At 36.7% G+C, this 24,597-nt stretch overlaps 26 non-coding genes across 26 annotated transcripts; all 26 read right to left on the bottom strand.

The window, feature by feature from the left end:
* Positions 1 to 736: 736 nt before the first annotated feature.
* Positions 737 to 855, bottom strand: LOC125783008 (5S ribosomal RNA). The gene has a single exon (XR_007425744.1). It is a non-coding gene; the product is annotated as a 5S ribosomal RNA (ribosomal RNA).
* An 803-nt stretch (positions 856 to 1,658) lies between these two features.
* LOC125784153 (5S ribosomal RNA) lies at positions 1,659 to 1,777 on the bottom strand. The gene has a single exon (XR_007426873.1). It is a non-coding gene; the product is annotated as a 5S ribosomal RNA (ribosomal RNA).
* Positions 1,778 to 2,581: 804 nt separating this feature from the next.
* Positions 2,582 to 2,700, bottom strand: LOC125784152 (5S ribosomal RNA). The gene has a single exon (XR_007426872.1). It is a non-coding gene; the product is annotated as a 5S ribosomal RNA (ribosomal RNA).
* An 806-nt stretch (positions 2,701 to 3,506) lies between these two features.
* LOC125784151 (5S ribosomal RNA) lies at positions 3,507 to 3,625 on the bottom strand. Its single transcript, XR_007426871.1, has one exon. It is a non-coding gene; the product is annotated as a 5S ribosomal RNA (ribosomal RNA).
* An 806-nt stretch (positions 3,626 to 4,431) lies between these two features.
* LOC125783113 (5S ribosomal RNA) lies at positions 4,432 to 4,550 on the bottom strand. Its single transcript, XR_007425847.1, has one exon. It is a non-coding gene; the product is annotated as a 5S ribosomal RNA (ribosomal RNA).
* An 803-nt stretch (positions 4,551 to 5,353) lies between these two features.
* On the bottom strand, positions 5,354 to 5,472 carry LOC125784150 (5S ribosomal RNA). The gene has a single exon (XR_007426870.1). It is a non-coding gene; the product is annotated as a 5S ribosomal RNA (ribosomal RNA).
* An 804-nt stretch (positions 5,473 to 6,276) lies between these two features.
* On the bottom strand, positions 6,277 to 6,395 carry LOC125783266 (5S ribosomal RNA). Its single transcript, XR_007426000.1, has one exon. It is a non-coding gene; the product is annotated as a 5S ribosomal RNA (ribosomal RNA).
* An 806-nt stretch (positions 6,396 to 7,201) lies between these two features.
* LOC125783112 (5S ribosomal RNA) lies at positions 7,202 to 7,320 on the bottom strand. The gene has a single exon (XR_007425846.1). It is a non-coding gene; the product is annotated as a 5S ribosomal RNA (ribosomal RNA).
* Positions 7,321 to 8,123: 803 nt separating this feature from the next.
* LOC125782764 (5S ribosomal RNA) lies at positions 8,124 to 8,242 on the bottom strand. Its single transcript, XR_007425502.1, has one exon. It is a non-coding gene; the product is annotated as a 5S ribosomal RNA (ribosomal RNA).
* Positions 8,243 to 9,037: 795 nt separating this feature from the next.
* Positions 9,038 to 9,156, bottom strand: LOC125783208 (5S ribosomal RNA). The gene has a single exon (XR_007425942.1). It is a non-coding gene; the product is annotated as a 5S ribosomal RNA (ribosomal RNA).
* Positions 9,157 to 9,959: 803 nt separating this feature from the next.
* On the bottom strand, positions 9,960 to 10,078 carry LOC125784149 (5S ribosomal RNA). Its single transcript, XR_007426869.1, has one exon. It is a non-coding gene; the product is annotated as a 5S ribosomal RNA (ribosomal RNA).
* Positions 10,079 to 10,881: 803 nt separating this feature from the next.
* On the bottom strand, positions 10,882 to 11,000 carry LOC125784148 (5S ribosomal RNA). The gene has a single exon (XR_007426868.1). It is a non-coding gene; the product is annotated as a 5S ribosomal RNA (ribosomal RNA).
* Positions 11,001 to 11,801: 801 nt separating this feature from the next.
* LOC125784147 (5S ribosomal RNA) lies at positions 11,802 to 11,920 on the bottom strand. The gene has a single exon (XR_007426867.1). It is a non-coding gene; the product is annotated as a 5S ribosomal RNA (ribosomal RNA).
* Positions 11,921 to 12,723: 803 nt separating this feature from the next.
* Positions 12,724 to 12,842, bottom strand: LOC125784146 (5S ribosomal RNA). The gene has a single exon (XR_007426866.1). It is a non-coding gene; the product is annotated as a 5S ribosomal RNA (ribosomal RNA).
* A 792-nt stretch (positions 12,843 to 13,634) lies between these two features.
* On the bottom strand, positions 13,635 to 13,753 carry LOC125783078 (5S ribosomal RNA). Its single transcript, XR_007425812.1, has one exon. It is a non-coding gene; the product is annotated as a 5S ribosomal RNA (ribosomal RNA).
* An 804-nt stretch (positions 13,754 to 14,557) lies between these two features.
* Positions 14,558 to 14,676, bottom strand: LOC125784145 (5S ribosomal RNA). The gene has a single exon (XR_007426865.1). It is a non-coding gene; the product is annotated as a 5S ribosomal RNA (ribosomal RNA).
* Positions 14,677 to 15,479: 803 nt separating this feature from the next.
* LOC125784143 (5S ribosomal RNA) lies at positions 15,480 to 15,598 on the bottom strand. The gene has a single exon (XR_007426863.1). It is a non-coding gene; the product is annotated as a 5S ribosomal RNA (ribosomal RNA).
* Positions 15,599 to 16,401: 803 nt separating this feature from the next.
* Positions 16,402 to 16,520, bottom strand: LOC125783007 (5S ribosomal RNA). Its single transcript, XR_007425743.1, has one exon. It is a non-coding gene; the product is annotated as a 5S ribosomal RNA (ribosomal RNA).
* Positions 16,521 to 17,323: 803 nt separating this feature from the next.
* On the bottom strand, positions 17,324 to 17,442 carry LOC125784142 (5S ribosomal RNA). The gene has a single exon (XR_007426862.1). It is a non-coding gene; the product is annotated as a 5S ribosomal RNA (ribosomal RNA).
* An 804-nt stretch (positions 17,443 to 18,246) lies between these two features.
* Positions 18,247 to 18,365, bottom strand: LOC125784140 (5S ribosomal RNA). The gene has a single exon (XR_007426861.1). It is a non-coding gene; the product is annotated as a 5S ribosomal RNA (ribosomal RNA).
* An 803-nt stretch (positions 18,366 to 19,168) lies between these two features.
* Positions 19,169 to 19,287, bottom strand: LOC125784139 (5S ribosomal RNA). Its single transcript, XR_007426860.1, has one exon. It is a non-coding gene; the product is annotated as a 5S ribosomal RNA (ribosomal RNA).
* An 803-nt stretch (positions 19,288 to 20,090) lies between these two features.
* Positions 20,091 to 20,209, bottom strand: LOC125784138 (5S ribosomal RNA). The gene has a single exon (XR_007426859.1). It is a non-coding gene; the product is annotated as a 5S ribosomal RNA (ribosomal RNA).
* Positions 20,210 to 21,015: 806 nt separating this feature from the next.
* Positions 21,016 to 21,134, bottom strand: LOC125784137 (5S ribosomal RNA). The gene has a single exon (XR_007426858.1). It is a non-coding gene; the product is annotated as a 5S ribosomal RNA (ribosomal RNA).
* Positions 21,135 to 21,940: 806 nt separating this feature from the next.
* On the bottom strand, positions 21,941 to 22,059 carry LOC125783111 (5S ribosomal RNA). Its single transcript, XR_007425845.1, has one exon. It is a non-coding gene; the product is annotated as a 5S ribosomal RNA (ribosomal RNA).
* An 803-nt stretch (positions 22,060 to 22,862) lies between these two features.
* LOC125784272 (5S ribosomal RNA) lies at positions 22,863 to 22,981 on the bottom strand. The gene has a single exon (XR_007426992.1). It is a non-coding gene; the product is annotated as a 5S ribosomal RNA (ribosomal RNA).
* Positions 22,982 to 23,787: 806 nt separating this feature from the next.
* Positions 23,788 to 23,906, bottom strand: LOC125783265 (5S ribosomal RNA). The gene has a single exon (XR_007425999.1). It is a non-coding gene; the product is annotated as a 5S ribosomal RNA (ribosomal RNA).
* Positions 23,907 to 24,597: the final 691 nt, after the last annotated feature.

The following is a 24,597-nucleotide window of genomic DNA, read 5'->3' as shown; positions in this document are numbered from 1 at the left end:
ACTGCTCTTGACAAAAGTAAAGCAGCTCTACGGACTAATACAAAGATCTTGCCTCAAAATAAAAGCTCCTTTTAACTTTCACTACAAAAAGTAACCAAAGAAAAAAAGACAAAAACTCCCTATATGTCTTAATTTTTATCTCTTCATTTTTTTGTTCAATTTTCTTGCTTTACGTTTCTTACTCAATGGAATGGAAGCTTCAGATTAGGCCCAATAAAAAAAAGCCCAATTAAAAAAAAAATCATATTTACAAAGAATATTCTGAGAAATAAATAAATAAAATCATACACACACATTAAAGTATACTTGGCATACATTTACAGAAAGGCCCTGTGTCCTACAGAAGGTGCCTTTTTAATTTTTTTCACCCCTGCCATCCAAACAGCCTGAGTCCGCGGCACACTTGATCCAGGTAATTAAGACCTTCAGGATCACGTGAACATTCTAGACTCAGGTGTGTTAAATCTGAAATCTTTAGCGTGGTAGAGCCCCAGGAACAGGAGTCAGTCGCCCTGTACCTATGTTAAGAAAATAAAAAATAATGCATTTTTTCTTCATTTATTAGCATGAAGAAACAATATCCTCCTTCAGAAAAATGAAATAACTTTTAAGTGAGTATTTAATCTGTATATGGTTTACTGTAAGTGTTTTATATGAAGAGTAAACACAGTGTAGCCTTGTAAAAAATTGTGACATCATGGACTGAACGGAGTAAAAAATAAAGGAAAGATGGAAAAGCTTACAGCACCTGGTATTCCCAGGCGGTCTCCCATCCAAGTACTAACCAGGCCCGACCCTGCTTAGCTTCCGAGATCAGACGAGATCAGGCGTTCTCAGGGTGGTATGGCCGTAAGCGAAAGATCAACTCCCAACAAGCCTATTTATAAGTCACTCACAGACCTGAGTCTTTTCACTGTCATTTACTGCTCTTGACAAAAGTAAAGCAGCTCTACGGACTAATACAAAGATCTTGCCTCAAAATAAAAGCTCCTTTTAACTTTCACTACAAAAAGTAACCAAAGAAAAAAAGACAAAAACTCCCTATATGTCTTAATTTTTATCTCTTCATTTTTTTGTTCAATTTTCTTGCTTTACGTTTCTTACTCAATGGAATGGAAGCTTCAGTTTAGGCCCAATAAAAAAAAGCCCAATTAAAAAAAAAATCATATTTACAAAGAATATTCTGAGAAATAAATAAATAAAATCATACACACACATTAAAGTATACTTGGCATACATTTACAGAAAGGCCCTGTGTCCTACAGAAGGTGCCTTTTTAAATTTTTTCACCCCTGCCATCCAAACAGCCTGAGTCCGCGGCACACTTGATCCAGGTAATTAAGACCTTCAGGATCACGTGAACATTCTAGACTCAGGTGTGTTAAATCTGAAATCTTTAGCGTGGTAGAGCCCCAGGAACAGGAGTCAGTCGCCCTGTACCTATGTTAAGAAAATAAAAAATAATGCATTTTTTCTTTATTTATTAGCATGAAGAAACAATATCCTCCTTCAGAAAAATGAAAGAACTTTTAAGTGAGTATTTAATCTGTATATGGTTTACTGTAAGTGTTTTATATGAAGAGTAAACACAGTGTAGCCTTGTAAAAAATTGTGACATCATGGACTGAACGGAGTAAAAAATAAAGGAAAGATGGAAAAGCTTACAGCACCTGGTATTCCCAGGCGGTCTCCCATCCAAGTACTAACCAGGCCCGACCCTGCTTAGCTTCCGAGATCAGACGAGATCGGGCGTTCTCAGGGTGGTATGGCCGTAAGCGAAAGATCAACTCCCAACAAGCCTATTCATAAGTCACTCACAGACCTGAGTCTTTTCACTGTCATTTACTGCTCTTGACAAAAGTAAAGCAGCTCTACGGACTAATACAAAGATCTTGCCTCAAAATAAAAGCTCCTTTTAACTTTCACTACAAAAAGTAACCAAAGAAAAAAAGACAAAAACTCCCTATATGTCTTAATTTTTATCTCTTCATTTTTTTGTTCAATTTTCTTGCTTTACGTTTCTTACTCAATGGAATGGAAGCTTCAGATTAGGCCCAATAAAAAAAAAGCCCAATTAAAAAAAAAATCATATTTACAAAGAATATTCTGAGAAATAAATAAATAAAATCATACACACACATTAAAGTATACTTGGCATACATTTACAGAAAGGCCCTGTGTCCTACAGAAGGTGCCTTTTTAAATTTTTTCACCCCTGCCATCCAAACAGCCTGAGTCCGCGGCACACTTGATCCAGGTAATTAAGACCTTCAGGATCACGTGAACATTCTAGACTCAGGTGTGTTAAATCTGAAATCTTTAGCGTGGTAGATCCCCAGGAACAGGAGTCAGTCGCCCTGTACCTATGTTAAGAAAATAAAAAATAATGCATTTTTTCTTTATTTATTAGCATGAAGAAACAATATCCTCCTTCAGAAAAATGAAAGAACTTTTAAGTGAGTATTTAATCTGTATATGGTTTACTGTAAGTGTTTTATATGAAGAGTAAACACAGTGTAGCCTTGTAAAAAATTGTGACATCATGGACTGAACGGAGTAAAAAATAAAGGAAAGATGGAAAAGCTTACAGCACCTGGTATTCCCAGGCGGTCTCCCATCCAAGTACTAACCAGGCCCGACCCTGCTTAGCTTCCGAGATCAGACGAGATCGGGCGTTCTCAGGGTGGTATGGCCGTAAGCGAAAGATCAATTCCCAACAAGCCTATTTATAAGTCACTCACAGACCTGAGTCTTTTCACTGTCATTTACTGCTCTTGACAAAAGTAAAGCAGCTCTACGGACTAATACAAAGATCTTGCCTCAAAATAAAAGCTCATTTTAACTTTCACTACAAAAAGTAACCAAAGAAAAAAAGACAAAAACTCCCTATATGTCTTAATTTTTATCTCTTCATTTTTTTTGTTCAATTTTCTTGCTCTACGTTTCTTACTCAATGGAATGGAAGCTTCAGATTAGGCCCAGTAAAAAAAAAAGCCCAATTAAAAAAAAAATCATATTTACAAAGAATATTCTGAGAAATAAATAAATAAAATCATACACACACATTAAAGTATACTTGGCATACATTTACAGAAAGGCCCTGTGTCCTACAGAACGTGCCTTTTTAATTTTTTTCACCCCTGCCATCCAAACAGCCTGAGTCCGCGGCACACTTGATCCAGGTAATTAAGACCTTCAGGATCACGTGAACATTCTAGACTCAGGTGTGTTAAATCTGAAATCTTTAGCGTGGTAGAGCCCCAGGAACAGAAGTCAGTCGCCCTGTACCTATGTTAAGAAAATAAAAAATAATGCATTTTTTCTTTATTTATTAGCATGAAGAAACAATATCCTCCTTCAGAAAAATGAAAGAACTTTTAAGTGAGTACTTAATCTGTATATGGTTTACTGTAAGTGTTTTATATGAAGAGTAAACACAGTGTAGCCTTGTAAAAATTTGTGACATCATGGACTGAACGGAGTAAAAAATAAAGGAAAGATGGAAAAGCTTACAGCACCTGGTATTCCCAGGCGGTCTCCCATCCAAGTACTAACCAGGCCCGACCCTGCTTAGCTTCCGAGATCAGACGAGATCGGGCGTTCTCAGGGTGGTATGGCCGTAAGCGAAAGATCAACTCCCAACAAGCCTATTTATAAGTCACTCACAGACCTGAGTCTTTTCACTGTCATTTACTGCTCTTGACAAAAGTAAAGCAGCTCTACGGACTAATACAAAGATCTTGCCTCAAAATAAAAGCTCCTTTTAACTTTCACTACAAAAAGTAACCAAAGAAAAAAAGACAAAAACTCCCTATATGTCTTAATTTTTATCTCTTCATTTTTTTTTTTCAATTTTCTTGCTCTACGTTTCTTACTCAATAGAATGGAAGCTTCAGATTATGCCCAATAAAAAAAAGCCCAATTAAAAAAAATCATATTTACAAAGAATATTCTGAGAAATAAATAAATAAAATCATACACACACATTAAAGTATACTTGGCATACATTTACAGAAAGGCCCTGTGTCCTACAGAAGGTGCCTTTTTAATTTTTTTCACCCCTGCCATCCAAACAGCCTGAGTCCGCGGCACACTTAATCTAGGTAATTAAGACCTTCAGGATCACGTGAACATTCTAGACTCAGGTGTGTTAAATCTGAAATCTTTAGTGTGGTAGAGCCCCAGGAACAGGAGTGAGCCGCCCTGTACCTATACGTTAAGAAAATAAAAAATAATGCATTTTTTTTCTTTATTTATTAGCATGAAGAAACAATATCCTCCTTCAGAAAAATGAAATAACTTTTAAGTGAGTATTTAATCTGTATATGGTTTACTGTAAGTGTTTTATATGAAGAGTAAACACAGTGTAGCCTTGTAAAAAATTGTGACATCATGGACTGAACGGAGTAAAAAATAAAGGAAAGATGGAAAAGCTTACAGCACCTGGTATTCCCAGGCGGTCTCCCATCCAAGTACTAACCAGGCCCGACCCTGCTTAGCTTCCGAGATCAGACGAGATCGGGCTTTCTCAGGGTGGTATGGCCGTAAGCGAAAGATCAACTCCCAACAAGCCTATTTATAAGTCACTCACAGACCTGAGTCTTTTCACTGTCATTTACTGCTCTTGACAAAAGTAAAGCAGCTCTACGGACTAATACAAAGATCTTGCCTCAAAATAAAAGCTCCTTTTAACTTTCACTACAAAAAGTAACCAAAGAAAAAAAGACAAAAACTCCCTATATGTCTTAATTTTTATCTCTTCATTTTTTTGTTCAATTTTCTTGCTTTACGTTTCTTACTCAATGGAATGGAAGCTTCAGATTAGGCCCAATAAAAAAAAGCCCAATTAAAAAAAAAATCATATTTACAAAGAATATTCTGAGAAATAAATAAATAAAATCATACACACACATTAAAGTATACTTGGCATACATTTACAGAAAGGCCCTGTGTCCTACAGAAGGTGCCTTTTTAAATTTTTTCACCCCTGCCATCCAAACAGCCTGAGTCCGCGGCACACTTGATCCAGGTAATTAAGACCTTCAGGATCACGTGAACATTCTAGACTCAGGTGTGTTAAATCTGAAATCTTTAGCGTGGTAGAGCCCCAGGAACAGGAGTCAGTCGCCCTGTACCTATGTTAAGAAAATAAAAAATAATGCATTTTTTCTTTATTTATTAGCATGAAGAAACAATATCCTCCTTCAGAAAAATGAAAGAACTTTTAAGTGAGTATTTAATCTGTATATGGTTTACTGTAAGTGTTTTATATGAAGAGTAAACACAGTGTAGCCTTGTAAAAAATTGTGACATCATGGACTGAACGGAGTAAAAAATAAAGGAAAGATGGAAAAGCTTACAGCACCTGGTATTCCCAGGCGGTCTCCCATCCAAGTACTAACCAGGCCCGACCCTGCTTAGCTTCCGAGATCAGACGAGATCGGGCGTTCTCAGGGTGGTATGGCCGTAAGCGAAAGATCAGCTCCCAACAAGCCTATTTATAAGTCACTCACAGACCTGAGTCTTTTCACTGTCATTTACTGCTCTTGACAAAAGTAAAGCAGCTCTACGGACTAATACAAAGATCTTGCCTCAAAATAAAAGCTCCTTTTAACTTTCACTACAAAAAGTAACCAAAGAAAAAAAGACAAAAACTCCCTATATGTCTTAATTTTTATCTCTTCATTTTTTTGTTCAATTTTCTTGCTTTACGTTTCTTACTCAATGGAATGGAAGCTTCAGATTAGGCCCAATAAAAAAAAGCCCAATTAAAAAAAAAATCATATTTACAAAGAATATTCTGAGAAATAAATAAATAAAATCATACACACACATTAAAGTATACTTGGCATACATTTACAGAAAGGCCCTGTGTCCTACAGAAGGTGCCTTTTTAATTTTTTTCACCCCTGCCATCCAAACAGCCTGAGTCCGCGGCACACTTGATCCAGGTAATTAAGACCTTCAGGATCACGTGAACATTCTAGACTCAGGTGTGTTAAATCTGAAATCTTTAGCGTGGTAGAGCCCCAGGAACAGAAGTCAGTCGCCCTGTACCTATGTTAAGAAAATAAAAAATAATGCATTTTGTTCTTTATTTATTAGCATGAAGAAACAATATCCTCCTTCAGAAAAATGAAAGAACTTTTAAGTGAGTACTTAATCTGTATATGGTTTACTGTAAGTGTTTTATATGAAGAGTAAACACAGTGTAGCCTTGTAAAAATTTGTGACATCATGGACTGAACGGAGTAAAAAATAAAGGAAAGATGGAAAAGTTTACAGCACCTGGTATTCCCAGGCGGTCTCCCATCCAAGTACTAACCAGGCCCGACCCTGCGTAGCTTCCGAGATCAGACGAGATCGGGCGTTCTCAGGATGGTATGGCCGTAAGCGAAAGATCAACTCCCAACAAGCCTATTTATAAGTCACTCACAGACCTGAGTCTTTTCACTGTCATTTACTGCTCTTGACAAAAGTAAAGCAGCTCTACGGACTAATACAAAGATCTTGCCTCAAAATAAAAGCTCCTTTTAACTTTCACTACAAAAAGTAACCAAAGAAAAAAAGACAAAAACTCCCTATATGTCTTAATTTTTATCTCTTCATTTTTTTTTTTGTTCAATTTTCTTGCTCTACGTTTCTTACTCAATAGAATGGAAGCTTCAGATTAGGCCCAATAAAAAAAAGCCCAATTAAAAAAAAATCATATTTACAAAGAATATTCTGAGAAATAAATAAATAAAATCATACACACACATTAAAGTATACTTGGCATACATTTACAGAAAGGCCCTGTGTCCTACAGAAGGTGCCTTTTTAATTTTTTTCACCCCTGCCATCCAAACAGCCTGAGTCCGCGGCACACTTGATCCAGGTAATTAAGACCTTCAGGATCACGTGAACATTCTAGACTCAGGTGTGTTAAATCTGAAATCTTTAGCGTGGTAGAGCCCCAGGAACAGAAGTCAGTCGCCCTGTACCTATGTTAAGAAAATAAAAAATAATGCATTTTTTCTTTATTTATTAGCATGAAGAAACAATATCCTCCTTCAGAAAAATGAAATAACTTTTAAGTGAGTATTTAATCTGTATATGGTTTACTGTAAGTGTTTTATATGAAGAGTAAACACAGTGTAGCCTTGTAAAAAATTGTGACATCATGGACTGAACGGAGTAAAAAATAAAGGAAAGATGGAAAAGCTTACAGCACCTGGTATTCCCAGGCGGTCTCCCATCCAAGTACTAACCAGGCCCGACCCTGCTTAGCTTCCGAGATCAGACGAGATCGGGCTTTCTCAGGGTGGTATGGCCGTAAGCGAAAGATCAACTCCCAACAAGCCTATTTATAAGTCACTCACAGACCTGAGTCTTTTCACTGTCATTTACTGCTCTTGACAAAAGTAAAGCAGCTCTACGGACTAATACAAAGATCTTGCCTCAAAATAAAAGCTCCTTTTAACTTTCACTACAAAAAGTAACCAAAGAAAAAAAGACAAAAACTCCCTATATGTCTTAATTTTTATCTCTTCATTTTTTTGTTCAATTTTCTTGCTTTACGTTTCTTACTCAATGGAATGGAAGCTTCAGATTAGGCCCAATAAAAAAAAGCCCAATTAAAAAAAAAATCATATTTACAAAGAATATTCTGAGAAATAAATAAATAAAATCATACACACACATTAAAGTATACTTGGCATACATTTACAGAAAGGCCCTGTGTCCTACAGAAGGTGCCTTTTTAAATTTTTTCACCCCTGCCATCCAAACAGCCTGAGTCCGCGGCACACTTGATCCAGGTAATTAAGACCTTCAGGATCACGTGAACATTCTAGACTCAGGTGTGTTAAATCTGAAATCTTTAGCGTGGTAGAGCCCCAGGAACAGGAGTCAGTCGCCCTGTACCTATGTTAAGAAAATAAAAAATAATGCATTTTTTCTTTATTTATTAGCATGAAGAAACAATATCCTCCTTCAGAAAAATGAAAGAACTTTTAAGTGAGTATTTAATCTGTATATGGTTTACTGTAAGTGTTTTATATGAAGAGTAAACACAGTGTAGCCTTGTAAAAAATTGTGACATCATGGACTGAACGGAGTAAAAAATAAAGGAAAGATGGAAAAGCTTACAGCACCTGGTATTCCCAGGCGGTCTCCCATCCAAGTACTAACCAGGCCCAACCCTGCTTAGCTTCCGAGATCAGACGAGATCGGGCGTTCTCAGGGTGGTATGGCCGTAAGCGAAAGATTAACTCCCAACAAGCCTATTTATAAGTCACTCTGAGTCTTTTCACTGTCATTTACTGCTCTTGACAAAAGTAAAGCAGCTACGGACTAATACAAAGATCTTGCCTCAAAATAAAAGCTCCTTTTAACTTTCACTACAAAAAGTAACCAAAGAAAAAAAGACAAAAACTCCCTATATGTCTTAATTTTTATCTCTTCATTTTTTTGTTCAATTTTCTTGCTCTACGTTTCTTAATCAATGGAATGGAAGCTTCAGATTAGGCCCAATAAAAAAAAAGCCCAATTTAAAAAAAAATCATATTTACAAAGAATATTCTGAGAAATAAATAAATAAAATCATACACACACATTAAAGTATACTTGGCATACATTTACAGAAAGGCCCTGTGTCCTACAGAAGGTGCCTTTTTAATTTTTTTCACCCCTGCCATCCAAACAGCCTGAGTCCGCGGCACACTTGATCCAGGTAATTAAGACCTTCAGGATCACGTGAACATTCTAGACTCAGGTGTGTTAAATCTGAGATCTTTAGCGTGGTAGAGCCCCAGGAACAGGAGTCAGTCGCCCTGTACCTATGTTAAGAAAATAAAAAATAATGCATTTTTTCTTTATTTATTAGCATGAAGAAACAATATCCTCCTTCAGAAAAATGAAAGAACTTTTAAGTGAGTATTTAATCTGTATATGGTTTACTGTAAGTGTTTTATATGAAGAGTAAACACAGTGTAGCCTTGTAAAAAATTGTGACATCATGGACTGAACGGAGTAAAAAATAAAGGAAAGATGGAAAAGCTTACAGCACCTGGTATTCCCAGGCGGTCTCCCATCCAAGTACTAACCAGGCCCGACCCTGCTTAGCTTCCGAGATCAGACGAGATCGGGCGTTCTCAGGGTGCTATGGCCGTAAGCGAAAGATCAACTCCCAACAAGCCTATTTATAAGTCACTCACAGACCTGAGTCTTTTCACTGTCATATACTGCTCTTGACAAAAGTAAAGCAGCTCTACGGACTAATACAAAGATCTTGCCTCAAAATAAAAGCTCCTTTTAACTTTCACTACAAAAAGTAACCAAAGAAAAAAAGACAAAAACTCCCTATATGTCTTAATTTTTATCTCTTCATTTTTTTTTGTTCAATTTTCTTGCTCTACGTTTCTTACTCAATGGAATGGAAGCTTTAGATTAGGCCCAATAAAAAAAGCCCAATTAAAAAAAAATCATATTTACAAAGAATATTCTGAGAAATAAATAAATAAAATCATACACACACATTAAAGTATACTTGGCATACATTTACAGAAAGGCCCTGTGTCCTACAGAAGGTGCCTTTTTAAATTTTTTCACCCCTGCCATCCAAACAGCCTGAGTCCGCGGCACACTTGATCCAGGTAATTAAGACCTTCAGGATCACGTGAACATTCTAGACTCAGGTGTGTTAAATCTGAAATCTTTAGCGTGGTAGAGCCCCAGGAACAGGAGTCAGTCGCCCTGTACCTATGTTAAGAAAATAAAAAATAATGCATTTTTTCTTTATTTATTAGCATGAAGAAACAATATCCTCCTTCAGAAAAATGAAAGAACTTTTAAGTGAGTATTTAATCTGTATATGGTTTACTGTAAGTGTTTTATATGAAGAGTAAACACAGTGTAGCCTTGTAAAAAATTGTGACATCATGGACTGAACGGAGTAAAAAATAAAGGAAAGATGGAAAAGCTTACAGCACCTGGTATTCCCAGGCGGTCTCCCATCCAAGTACTAACCAGGCCCGACCCTGCTTAGCTTCCGAGATCAGACGAGATCGGGCGTTCTCAGGGTGGTATGGCCGTAAGCGAAAGATCAACTCCCAACAAGCCTATTCATAAGTCACTCACAGACCTGAGTCTTTTCACTGTCATTTACTGCTCTTGACAAAAGTAAAGCAGCTCTACGGACTAATACAAAGATCTTGCCTCAAAATAAAAGCTCCTTTTAACTTTCACTACAAAAAGTAACCAAAGAAAAAAAGACAAAAACTCCCTATATGTCTTAATTTTTATCTCTTCATTTTTTTGTTCAATTTTCTTGCTTTACGTTTCTTACTCAATGGAATGGAAGCTTCAGATTAGGCCCAATAAAAAAAAGCCCAATTAAAAAAAAAATCATATTTACAAAGAATATTCTGAGAAATAAATAAATAAAATCATACACACACATTAAAGTATACTTGGCATACATTTACAGAAAGGCCCTGTGTCCTACAGAAGGTGCCTTTTTAATTTTTTTCACCCCTGCCATCCAAACAGCCTGAGTCCGCGGCACACTTGATCCAGGTAATTAAGACCTTCAGGATCACGTGAACATTCTAGACTCAGGTGTGTTAAATCTGAAATCTTTAGCGTGGTAGAGCCCCAGGAACAGGAGTCAGTCGCCCTGTACCTATGTTAAGAAAATAAAAAATAATGCATTTTTTCTTTATTTATTAGCATGAAGAAACAATATCCTCCTTCAGAAAAATGAAATAACTTTTAAGTGAGTATTTAATCTGTATATGGTTTACTGTAAGTGTTTTATATGAAGAGTAAACACAGTGTAGCCTTGTAAAAAATTGTGACATCATGGACTGAACGGAGTAAAAAATAAAGGAAAGATGGAAAAGCTTACAGCACCTGGTATTCCCAGGCGGTCTCCCATCCAAGTACTAACCAGGCCCGACCCTGCTTAGCTTCCGAGATCAGACGAGATCGGGCGTTCTCAGGGTGGTATGGCCGTAAGCGAAAGATCAACTCCCAACAAGCCTATTTATAAGTCACTCACAGACCTGAGTCTTTTCACTGTCATTTACTGCTCTTGACAAAAGTAAAGCAGCTCTACGGACTAATACAAAGATCTTGCCTCAAAATAAAAGCACCTTTTAACTTTCACTACAAAAAGTAACCAAAGAAAAAAAGACAAAAACTCCCTATATGTCTTAATTTTTATCTCTTCATTTTTTTTGTTGAATTTTCTTGCTCTACGTTTCTTACTCAATGGAATGGAAGCTTCAGATTAGGCCCAATAAAAAAGCCCAATTAAAAAAAAATCATATTTACAAAGAATATTCTGAGAAATAAATAAAAAAAATCATACACACACATTAAAGTATACTTGGCATACATTTACAGAAAGGCCCTGTGTCCTACAGAAGGTGCCTTTTTAAATTTTTTCACCCCTGCCATCCAAACAGCCTGAGTCCGCGGCACACTTGATCCAGGTAATTAAGACCTTCAGGATCACGTGAACATTCTAGACTCAGGTGTGTTAAATCTGAAATCTTTAGCGTGGTAGAGCCCCAGGAACAGGAGTCAGTCGCCCTGTACCTATGTTAAGAAAATAAAAAATAATGCATTTTTTCTTTATTTATTAGCATGAAGAAACAATATCCTCCTTCAGAAAAATGAAAGAACTTTTAAGTGAGTATTTAATCTGTATATGGTTTACTGTAAGTGTTTTATATGAAGAGTAAACACAGTGTAGCCTTGTAAAAAATTGTGACATCATGGACTGAACGGAGTAAAAAATAAAGGAAAGATGGAAAAGCTTACAGCACCTGGTATTCCCAGGCGGTCTCCCATCCAAGTACTAACCAGGCCCGACCCTGCTTAGCTTCCGAGATCAGACGAGATCGGGCGTTCTCAGGGTGGTATGGCCGTAAGCGAAAGATCAACTCCCAACAAGCCTATTTATAAGTCACTCTGAGTCTTTTCACTGTCATTTACTGCTCTTGACAAAAGTAAAGCAGCTCTACGGACTAATACAAAGATCTTGCCTCAAAATAAAAGCTCCTTTTAACTTTCACTACAAAAAGTAACCAAAGAAAAAAATACAAAAACTCCCTATATGTCTTAATTTTTATCTCTTCATTTTTTTTTGTTCAATTTACTTGCTCTACGTTTCTTACTCAATGGAATGGAAGCTTCAGATTAGGCCCAATAAAAAAAAAAGCCCAATTAAAAAAAAAATCATATTTACAAAGAATATTCTGAGAAATAAATAAATAAAATCATACACACACATTAAAGTATACTTGGCATACATTAACAGAAAGGCCCTGTGTCCTACAGAAGGTGCCTTTTTAATTTTTTTCACCCCTGCCATCCAAACAGCCTGAGTCCGCGGCACACTTGATCCAGGTAATTAAGACCTTCAGGATCACGTGAACATTCTAGACTCAGGTGTGTTAAATCTGAAATCTTTAGCGTGGTAGAGCCCCAGGAACAGGAGTGAGCCGCCCTGTACCTATACGTTAAGAAAATAAAAAAGAATGCATTTTTTTCTTTATTTATTAGCATGAAGAAACAATATCCTCCTTCAGAAAAATGAAAGAACTTTTAAGTGAGTATTTAATCTGTATATGGTTTACTGTAAGTGTTTTATATGAAGAGTAAACACAGTGTAGCCTTGTAAAAAATTGTGACATCATGGACTGAACGGAGTAAAAAATAAAGGAAAGATGGAAAAGCTTACAGCACCTGGTATTCCCAGGCGGTCTCCCATCCAAGTACTAACCAGGCCCGACCCTGCTTAGCTTCCGAGATCAGACGAGATCGGGCGTTCTCAGGGTGGTATGGCCGTAAGCGAAAGATCAACTCCCAACAAGCCTATTCATAAGTCACTCACAGACCTGAGTCTTTTCACTGTCATTTACTGCTCTTGACAAAAGTAAAGCAGCTCTACGGACTAATACAAAGATCTTGCCTCAAAATAAAAGCTCCTTTTAACTTTCACTACAAAAAGTAACCAAAGAAAAAAAGACAAAAACTCCCTATATGTCTTAATTTTTATCTCTTCATTTTTTTGTTCAATTTTCTTGCTTTACGTTTCTTACTCAATGGAATGGAAGCTTCAGATTAGGCCCAATAAAAAAAAGCCCAATTAAAAAAAAAATCATATTTACAAAGAATATTCTGAGAAATAAATAAATAAAATCATACACACACATTAAAGTATACTTGGCATACATTTACAGAAAGGCCCAAGGTGCCTTTTTAATTTTTTTCACCCCTGCCATCCAAACAGCCTGAGTCCGCGGCACACTTGATCCAGGTAATTAAGACCTTCAGGATACACGTGAACATTCTAGACTCAGGTGTGTTAAATCTGAAATCTTTAGCGTGGTAGAGCCCCATGAACAGGAGTCAGTCGCCCTGTACCTATGTTAAGAAAATAAAAAATAATGCATTTTTTCTTTATTTATTAGCATGAAGAAACAATATCCTCCTTCAAAAAAATGAAAGAACTTTTAAGTGAGTATTTAATCTGTATATGGTTTACTGTAAGTGTTTTATATGAAGAGTAAACACAGTGTAGCCTTGTAAAAATTTGTGACATCATGGACTGAACGGAGTAAAAAATAAAGGAAAGATGGAAAAGCTTACAGCACCTGGTATTCCCAGGCGGTCTCCCATCCAAGTACTAACCAGGCCCGACCCTGCTTAGCTTCCGAGATCAGACGAGATCGGGCGTTCTCAGGGTGGTATGGTCGTAAGCGAAAGATCAACTCCCAACAAGCCTATTTATAAGTCACTCACAGACCTGAGTCTTTTCACTGTCATTTACTGCTCTTGACAAAAGTAAAGCAGCTCTACGGACTAATACAAAGATCTTGCCTCAAAATAAAAGCTCCTTTTAACTTTCACTACAAAAAGTAACCAAAGAAAAAAAGACAAAAACTCCCTATATGTCTTAATTTTTATCTCTTCATTTTTTTTGTTCAATTTTCTTGCTCTACGTTTCTTACTCAATGGAATGGAAGCTTCAGATTAGGCCCAATAAAAAAAAAGCCCAATTAAAAAAAAATCATATTTACAAAGAATATTCTGAGAAATAAATAAATAAAATCATACACACACATTAAAGTATACTTGGCATACATTTACAGAAAGGCCCTGTGTCCTACAGAAGGTGCCTTTTTAAATTTTTTCACCCCTGCCATCCAAACAGCCTGAGTCCGCGGCACACTTGATCCAGGTAATTAAGACCTTCAGGATCACGTGAACATTCTAGACTCAGGTGTGTTAAATCTGAAATCTTTAGCGTGGTAGAGCCCCAGGAACAGGAGTCAGTCGCCCTGTACCTATGTTAAGAAAATAAAAAATAATGCATTTTTTCTTTATTTATTAGCATGAAGAAACAATATCCTCCTTCAGAAAAATGAAAGAACTTTTAAGTGAGTATTTAATCTGTATATGGTTTACTGTAAGTGTTTTATATGAAGAGTAAACACAGTGTAGCCTTGTAAAAAATTGTGACATCATGGACTGAACGGAGTAAAAAATAAAGGAAAGATGGAAAAGCTTACAGCACCTGGTATTCCCAGGCGGTCTCCCATCCAAGTACTAACCAGGCCCGACCCTGCTTAGCTTCCGAGATCAGACGAGATCGGGCGTTCTCAGGGTGGTATGGCCGTAAGCGAAAGATCAACTCCCAACAAGCCTATTTATAAGTCACTCACAGACCTGAGTCTTTTCACTGTCATTTACTGCTCTTGACAAAAGTAAAGCAGCTCTACGGACTAATACAAAGATCTTGCCTCAAAATAAAAGCTCCTTTTAACTTTCACTACAAAAAGTAACCAAAGAAAAAAAGACAAAAACTCCCTATATGTCTTAATTTTTATCTCTTCATTTTTTTGTTCAATTTTCTTGCTTTACGTTTCTTACTCAATGGAATGGAAGCTTCAGATTAGGCCCAATAAAAAAAAGCCCAATTAAAAAAAAAATCATATTTACAAAGAATATTCTGAGAAATAAATAAATAAAATCATACACACACATTAAAGTATACTTGGCATACATTTACAGAAAGGCCCTGTGTCCTACAGAAGGTGCCTTTTTAAATTTTTTCACCCCTGCCATCCAAACAGCCTGAGTCCGCGGCACACTTGATCCAGGTAATTAAGACCTTCAGGATCACGTGAACATTCTAGACTCAGGTGTGTTAAATCTGAAATCTTTAGCGTGGTAGAGCCCCAGGAACAGGAGTCAGTCGCCCTGTACCTATGTTAAGAAAATAAAAAATAATGCATTTTTTCTTTATTTATTAGCATGAAGAAACAATATCCTCCTTCAGAAAAATGAAAGAACTTTTAAGTGAGTATTTAATCTGTATATGGTTTACTGTAAGTGTTTTATATGAAGAGTAAACACAGTGTAGCCTTGTAAAAAATTGTGACATCATGGACTGAACGGAGTAAAAAATAAAGGAAAGATGGAAAAGCTTACAGCACCTGGTATTCCCAGGCGGTCTCCCATCCAAGTACTAACCAGGCCCGACCCTGCTTAGCTTCCGAGATCAGACGAGATCGGGCGTTCTCAGGGTGGTATGGCCGTAAGCGAAAGATCAACTCCCAACAAGCCTATTCATAAGTCACTCACAGACCTGAGTCTTTTCACTGTCATTTACTGCTCTTGACAAAAGTAAAGCAGCTCTACGGACTAATACAAAGATCTTGCCTCAAAATAAAAGCTCCTTTTAACTTTCACTACAAAAAGTAACCAAAGAAAAAAAGACAAAAACTCCCTATATGTCTTAATTTTTATCTCTTCATTTTTTTGTTCAATTTTCTTGCTTTACGTTTCTTACTCAATGGAATGGAAGCTTCAGATTAGGCCCAATAAAAAAAAGCCCAATTAAAAAAAAAATCATATTTACAAAGAATATTCTGAGAAATAAATAAATAAAATCATACACACACATTAAAGTATACTTGGCATACATTTACAGAAAGGCCCTGTGTCCTACAGAAGGTGCCTTTTTAATTTTTTTCACCCCTGCCATCCAAACAGCCTGAGTCCGCGGCACACTTGATCCAGGTAATTAAGACCTTCAGGATCACGTGAACATTCTAGACTCAGGTGTGTTAAATCTGAAATCTTTAGCGTGGTAGAGCCCCAGGAACAGGAGTCAGTCGCCCTGTACCTATGTTAAGAAAATAAAAAATAATGCATTTTTTCTTCATTTATTAGCATGAAGAAACAATATCCTCCTTCAGAAAAATGAAATAACTTTTAAGTGAGTATTTAATCTGTATATGGTTTACTGTAAGTGTTTTATATGAAGAGTAAACACAGTGTAGCCTTGTAAAAAATTGTGACATCATGGACTGAACGGAGTAAAAAATAAAGGAAAGATGGAAAAGCTTACAGCACCTGGTATTCCCAGGCGGTCTCCCATCCAAGTACTAACCAGGCCCGACCCTGCTTAGCTTCCGAGATCAGACGAGATCAGGCGTTCTCAGGGTGGTATGGCCGTAAGCGAAAGATCAACTCCCAACAAGCCTATTTATAAGTCACTCACAGACCTGAGTCTTTTCACTGTCATTTACTGCTCTTGACAAAAGTAAAGCAGCTCTACGGACTAATACAAAGATCTTGCCTCAAAATAAAAGCTCCTTTTAACTTTCACTACAAAAAGTAACCAAAGAAAAAAAGACAAAAACTCCCTATATGTCTTAATTTTTATCTCTTCATTTTTTTGTTCAATTTTCTTGCTTTACGTTTCTTACTCAATGGAATGGAAGCTTCAGTTTAGGCCCAATAAAAAAAAGCCCAATTAAAAAAAAAATCATATTTACAAAGAATATTCTGAGAAATAAATAAATAAAATCATACACACACATTAAAGTATACTTGGCATACATTTACAGAAAGGCCCTGTGTCCTACAGAAGGTGCCTTTTTAAATTTTTTCACCCCTGCCATCCAAACAGCCTGAGTCCGCGGCACACTTGATCCAGGTAATTAAGACCTTCAGGATCACGTGAACATTCTAGACTCAGGTGTGTTAAATCTGAAATCTTTAGCGTGGTAGAGCCCCAGGAACAGGAGTCAGTCGCCCTGTACCTATGTTAAGAAAATAAAAAATAATGCATTTTTTCTTTATTTATTAGCATGAAGAAACAATATCCTCCTTCAGAAAAATGAAAGAACTTTTAAGTGAGTATTTAATCTGTATATGGTTTACTGTAAGTGTTTTATATGAAGAGTAAACACAGTGTAGCCTTGTAAAAAATTGTGACATCATGGACTGAACGGAGTAAAAAATAAAGGAAAGATGGAAAAGCTTACAGCACCTGGTATTCCCAGGCGGTCTCCCATCCAAGTACTAACCAGGCCCGACCCTGCTTAGCTTCCGAGATCAGACGAGATCGGGCGTTCTCAGGGTGGTATGGCCGTAAGCGAAAGATCAACTCCCAACAAGCCTATTCATAAGTCACTCACAGACCTGAGTCTTTTCACTGTCATTTACTGCTCTTGACAAAAGTAAAGCAGCTCTACGGACTAATACAAAGATCTTGCCTCAAAATAAAAGCTCCTTTTAACTTTCACTACAAAAAGTAACCAAAGAAAAAAAGACAAAAACTCCCTATATGTCTTAATTTTTATCTCTTCATTTTTTTGTTCAATTTTCTTGCTTTACGTTTCTTACTCAATGGAATGGAAGCTTCAGATTAGGCCCAATAAAAAAAAAGCCCAATTAAAAAAAAAATCATATTTACAAAGAATATTCTGAGAAATAAATAAATAAAATCATACACACACATTAAAGTATACTTGGCATACATTTACAGAAAGGCCCTGTGTCCTACAGAAGGTGCCTTTTTAAATTTTTTCACCCCTGCCATCCAAACAGCCTGAGTCCGCGGCACACTTGATCCAGGTAATTAAGACCTTCAGGATCACGTGAACATTCTAGACTCAGGTGTGTTAAATCTGAAATCTTTAGCGTGGTAGAGCCCCAGGAACAGGAGTCAGTCGCCCTGTACCTATGTTAAGAAAATAAAAAATAATGCATTTTTTCTTTATTTATTAGCATGAAGAAACAATATCCTCCTTCAGAAAAATGAAAGAACTTTTAAGTGAGTATTTAATCTGTATATGGTTTACTGTAAGTGTTTTATATGAAGAGTAAACACAGTGTAGCCTTGTAAAAAATTGTGACATCATGGACTGAACGGAGTAAAAAATAAAGGAAAGATGGAAAAGCTTACAGCACCTGGTATTCCCAGGCGGTCTCCCATCCAAGTACTAACCAGGCCCGACCCTGCTTAGCTTCCGAGATCAGACGAGATCGGGCGTTCTCAGGGTGGTATGGCCGTAAGCGAAAGATCAACTCCCAACAAGCCTATTCATAAGTCACTGACAGACCTGAGTCTTTTCACTGTCATTTACTGCTCTTGACAAAAGTAAAGCAGCTCTACGGACTAATACAAAGATCTTGCCTCAAAATAAAAGCTCCTTTTAACTTTCACTACAAAAAGTAACCAAAGAAAAAAAGACAAAAACTCCCTATATGTCTTAATTTTTATCTCTTCATTTTTTTGTTCAATTTTCTTGCTCTACGTTTCTTAATCAATGGAATGGAAGCTTCAGATTAGGCCCAATAAAAAAAAGCCCAATTTAAAAAAAAATCATATTTACAAAGAATATTCTGAGAAATAAATAAATAAAATCATACACACACATTAAAGTATACTTGGCATACATTTACAGAAAGGCCCTGTGTCCTACAGAAGGTGCCTTTTTAATTTTTTTCACCCCTGCCATCCAAACAGCCTGAGTCCGCGGCACACTTGATCCAGGTAATTAAGACCTTCAGGATCACGTGAACATTCTAGACTCAGGTGTGTTAAATCTGAAATCTTTAGCGTGGTAGAGCCCCAGGAACAGGAGTCAGTCGCCCTGTACCTATGTTAAGAAAATAAAAAATAATGCATTTTTTCTTTATTTATTAGCATGAAGAAACAATATCCTCCTTCAGAAAAATGAAAGAACTTTTAAGTGAGTATTTAATCTGTATATGGTTTACTGTAAGTGTTTTATATGAAGAGTAAACACAGTGTAGCCTTGTAAAAAATTGTGACATCATGGACTGAACGGAGTAAAAAATAAAGGAAAGATGGAAAAGCTTACAGCACCTGGTATTCCCAGGCGGTCTCCCATCCAAGTACTAACCAGGCCCGACCCTGCTTAGCTTCCGAGATCAGACGAGATCGGGCGTTCTCAGGGTGGTATGGCCGTAAGCGAAAGATCAACTCCCAACAAGCCTATTCATAAGTCACTCACAGACCTGAGTCTTTTCACTGTCATTTACTGCTCTTGACAAAAGTAAAGCAGCTCTACGGACTAATACAAAGATCTTGCCTCAAAATAAAAGCTCCTTTTAACTTTCACTACAAAAAGTAACCAAAGAAAAAAAGACAAAAACTCCCTATATGTCTTAATTTTTATCTCTTCATTTTTTTGTTCAATTTTCTTGCTTTACGTTTCTTACTCAATGGAATGGAAGCTTCAGATTAGGCCCAATAAAAAAAAGCCCAATTAAAAAAAAAATCATATTTACAAAGAATATTCTGAGAAATAAATAAATAAAATCATACACACACATTAAAGTATACTTGGCATACATTTACAGAAAGGCCCTGTGTCCTACAGAAGGTGCCTTTTTAATTTTTTTCACCCCTGCCATCCAAACAGCCTGAGTCCGCGGCACACTTGATCCAGGTAATTAAGACCTTCAGGATCACGTGAACATTCTAGACTCAGGTGTGTTAAATCTGAAATCTTTAGCGTGGTAGATCCCCAGGAACAGGAGTCAGTCGCCCTGTACCTATGTTAAGAAAATAAAAAATAATGCATTTTTTCTTTATTTATTAGCATGAAGAAACAATATCCTCCTTCAGAAAAATGAAAGAACTTTTAAGTGAGTATTTAATCTGTATATGGTTTACTGTAAGTGTTTTATATGAAGAGTAAACACAGTGTAGCCTTGTAAAAAATTGTGACATCATGGACTGAACGGAGTAAAAAATAAAGGAAAGATGGAAAAGCTTACAGCACCTGGTATTCCCAGGCGGTCTCCCATCCAAGTACTAACCAGGCCCGACCCTGCTTAGCTTCCGAGATCAGACGAGATCGGGCGTTCTCAGGGTGGTATGGCCGTAAGCGAAAGATCAATTCCCAACAAGCCTATTTATAAGTCACTCACAGACCTGAGTCTTTTCACTGTCATTTACTGCTCTTGACAAAAGTAAAGCAGCTCTACGGACTAATACAAAGATCTTGCCTCAAAATAAAAGCTCCTTTTAACTTTCACTACAAAAAGTAACCAAAGAAAAAAAGACAAAAACTCCCTATATGTCTTAATTTTTATCTCTTCATTTTTTTTGTTCAATTTTCTTGCTCTACGTTTCTTACTCAATGGAATGGAAGCTTCAGATTAGGCCCAGTAAAAAAAAAAGCCCAATTAAAAAAAAAATCATATTTACAAAGAATATTCTGAGAAATAAATAAATAAAATCATACACACACATTAAAGTATACTTGGCATACATTTACAGAAAGGCCCTGTGTCCTACAGAACGTGCCTTTTTAATTTTTTTCACCCCTGCCATCCAAACAGCCTGCGTCCGCGGCACACTTGATCCAGGTAATTAAGACCTTCAGGATCACGTGAACATTCTAGACTCAGGTGTGTTAAATCTGAAATCTTTAGCGTGGTAGAGCCCCAGGAACAGAAGTCAGTCGCCCTGTACCTATGTTAAGAAAATAAAAAATAATGCATTTTTTCTTTATTTATTAGCATGAAGAAACAATATCCTCCTTCAGAAAAATGAAAGAACTTTTAAGTGAGTACTTAATCTGTATATGGTTTACTGTAAGTGTTTTATATGAAGAGTAAACACAGTGTAGCCTTGTAAAAATTTGTGACATCATGGACTGAACGGAGTAAAAAATAAAGGAAAGATGGAAAAGCTTACAGCACCTGGTATTCCCAGGCGGTCTCCCATCCAAGTACTAACCAGGCCCGACCCTGCTTAGCTTCCGAGATCAGACGAGATCGGGCGTTCTCAGGGTGGTATGGCCGTAAGCGAAAGATCAACTCCCAACAAGCCTATTTATAAGTCACTCACAGACCTGAGTCTTTTCACTGTCATTTACTGCTCTTGACAAAAGTAAAGCAGCTCTACGGACTAATACAAAGATCTTGCCTCAAAATAAAAGCTCCTTTTAACTTTCACTACAAAAAGTAACCAAAGAAAAAAAGACAAAAACTCCCTATATGTCTTAATTTTTATCTCTTCATTTTTTTTTTTCAATTTTCTTGCTCTACGTTTCTTACTCAATAGAATGGAAGCTTCAGATTATGCCCAATAAAAAAAAGCCCAATTAAAAAAAATCATATTTACAAAGAATATTCTGAGAAATAAATAAATAAAATCATACACACACATTAAAGTATACTTGGCATACATTTACAGAAAGGCCCTGTGTCCTACAGAAGGTGCCTTTTTAATTTTTTTCACCCCTGCCATCCAAACAGCCTGAGTCCGCGGCACACTTAATCTAGGTAATTAAGACCTTCAGGATCACGTGAACATTCTAGACTCAGGTGTGTTAAATCTGAAATCTTTAGTGTGGTAGAGCCCCAGGAACAGGAGTGAGCCGCCCTGTACCTATACGTTAAGAAAATAAAAAATAATGCATTTTTTTTCTTTATTTATTAGCATGAAGAAACAATATCCTCCTTCAGAAAAATGAAATAACTTTTAAGTGAGTATTTAATCTGTATATGGTTTACTGTAAGTGTTTTATATGAAGAGTAAACACAGTGTAGCCTTGTAAAAAATTGTGACATCATGGACTGAACGGAGTAAAAAATAAAGGAAAGATGGAAAAGCTTACAGCACCTGGTATTCCCAGGCGGTCTCCCATCCAAGTACTAACCAGGCCCGACCCTGCTTAGCTTCCGAGATCAGACGAGATCGGGCTTTCTCAGGGTGGTATGGCCGTAAGCGAAAGATCAACTCCCAACAAGCCTATTTATAAGTCACTCACAGACCTGAGTCTTTTCACTGTCATTTACTGCTCTTGACAAAAGTAAAGCAGCTCTACGGACTAATACAAAGATCTTGCCTCAAAATAAAAGCTCCTTTTAACTTTCACTACAAAAAGTAACCAAAGAAAAAAAGACAAAAACTCCCTATATGTCTTAATTTTTATCTCTTCATTTTTTTGTTCAATTTTCTTGCTTTACGTTTCTTACTCAATGGAATGGAAGCTTCAGATTAGGCCCAATAAAAAAAAGCCCAATTAAAAAAAAAATCATATTTACAAAGAATATTCTGAGAAATAAATAAATAAAATCATACACACACATTAAAGTATACTTGGCATACATTTACAGAAAGGCCCTGTGTCCTACAGAAGGTGCCTTTTTAAATTTTTTCACCCCTGCCATCCAAACAGCCTGAGTCCGCGGCACACTTGATCCAGGTAATTAAGACCTTCAGGATCACGTGAACATTCTAGACTCAGGTGTGTTAAATCTGAAATCTTTAGCGTGGTAGAGCCCCAGGAACAGGAGTCAGTCGCCCTGTACCTATGTTAAGAAAATAAAAAATAATGCATTTTTTCTTTATTTATTAGCATGAAGAAACAATATCCTCCTTCAGAAAAATGAAAGAACTTTTAAGTGAGTATTTAATCTGTATATGGTTTACTGTAAGTGTTTTATATGAAGAGTAAACACAGTGTAGCCTTGTAAAAAATTGTGACATCATGGACTGAACGGAGTAAAAAATAAAGGAAAGATGGAAAAGCTTACAGCACCTGGTATTCCCAGGCGGTCTCCCATCCAAGTACTAACCAGGCCCAACCCTGCTTAGCTTCCGAGATCAGACGAGATCGGGCGTTCTCAGGGTGGTATGGCCGTAAGCGAAAGATCAGCTCCCAACAAGCCTATTTATAAGTCACTCACAGACCTGAGTCTTTTCACTGTCATTTACTGCTCTTGACAAAAGTAAAGCAGCTCTACGGACTAATACAAAGATCTTGCCTCAAAATAAAAGCTCCTTTTAACTTTCACTACAAAAAGTAACCAAAGAAAAAAAGACAAAAACTCCCTATATGTCTTAATTTTTATCTCTTCATTTTTTTGTTCAATTTTCTTGCTTTACGTTTCTTACTCAATGGAATGGAAGCTTCAGATTAGGCCCAATAAAAAAAAGCCCAATTAAAAAAAAAATCATATTTACAAAGAATATTCTGAGAAATAAATAAATAAAATCATACACACACACATTAAAGTATACTTGGCATACATTTACAGAAAGGCCCTGTGTCCTACAGAAGGTGCCTTTTTAATTTTTTTCACCCCTGCCATCCAAACAGCCTGAGTCCGCGGCACACTTGATCCAGGTAATTAAGACCTTCAGGATCACGTGAACATTCTAGACTCAGGTGTGTTAAATCTGAAATCTTTAGCGTGGTAGAGCCCCAGGAACAGAAGTCAGTCGCCCTGTACCTATGTTAAGAAAATAAAAAATAATGCATTTTGTTCTTTATTTATTAGCATGAAGAAACAATATCCTCCTTCAGAAAAATGAAAGAACTTTTAAGTGAGTACTTAATCTGTATATGGTTTACTGTAAGTGTTTTATATGAAGAGTAAACACAGTGTAGCCTTGTAAAAATTTGTGACATCATGGACTGAACGGAGTAAAAAATAAAGGAAAGATGGAAAAGTTTACAGCACCTGGTATTCCCAGGCGGTCTCCCATCCAAGTACTAACCAGGCCCGACCCTGCGTAGCTTCCGAGATCAGACGAGATCGGGCGTTCTCAGGATGGTATGGCCGTAAGCGAAAGATCAACTCCCAACAAGCCTATTTATAAGTCACTCACAGACCTGAGTCTTTTCACTGTCATTTACTGCTCTTGACAAAAGTAAAGCAGCTCTACGGACTAATACAAAGATCTTGCCTCAAAATAAAAGCTCCTTTTAACTTTCACTACAAAAAGTAACCAAAGAAAAAAAGACAAAAACTCCCTATATGTCTTAATTTTTATCTCTTCATTTTTTTTTTCAATTTTCTTGCTCTACGTTTCTTACTCAATGGAATGGAAGCTTCAGATTAGGCCCAGTAAAAAAAAAAGCCCAATTAAAAAAAAAATCATATTTACAAAGAATATTCTGAGAAATAAATAAATAAAATCATACACACACATTAAAGTATACTTGGCATACATTTACAGAAAGGCCCTGTGTCCTACAGAACGTGCCTTTTTAATTTTTTTCACCCCTGCCATCCAAACAGCCTGAGTCCGCGGCACACTTGATCCAGGTAATTAAGACCTTCAGGATCACGTGAACATTCTAGACTCAGGTGTGTTAAATCTGAAATCTTTAGCGTGGTAGAGCCCCAGGAACAGAAGTCAGTCGCCCTGTACCTATGTTAAGAAAATAAAAAATAATGCATTTTTTCTTTATTTATTAGCATGAAGAAACAATATCCTCCTTCAGAAAAATGAAAGAACTTTTAAGTGAGTACTTA

The sequence above is a fragment of the Astyanax mexicanus genome, chromosome 18 (assembly GCF_023375975.1).
Source record: "Astyanax mexicanus isolate ESR-SI-001 chromosome 18, AstMex3_surface, whole genome shotgun sequence".
NCBI lineage: Eukaryota > Metazoa > Chordata > Actinopteri > Characiformes > Acestrorhamphidae > Astyanax > Astyanax mexicanus.
Note: the sequence above shows the minus strand (reverse complement) of the source record. Positions and strands in the feature narration are given on the sequence as shown.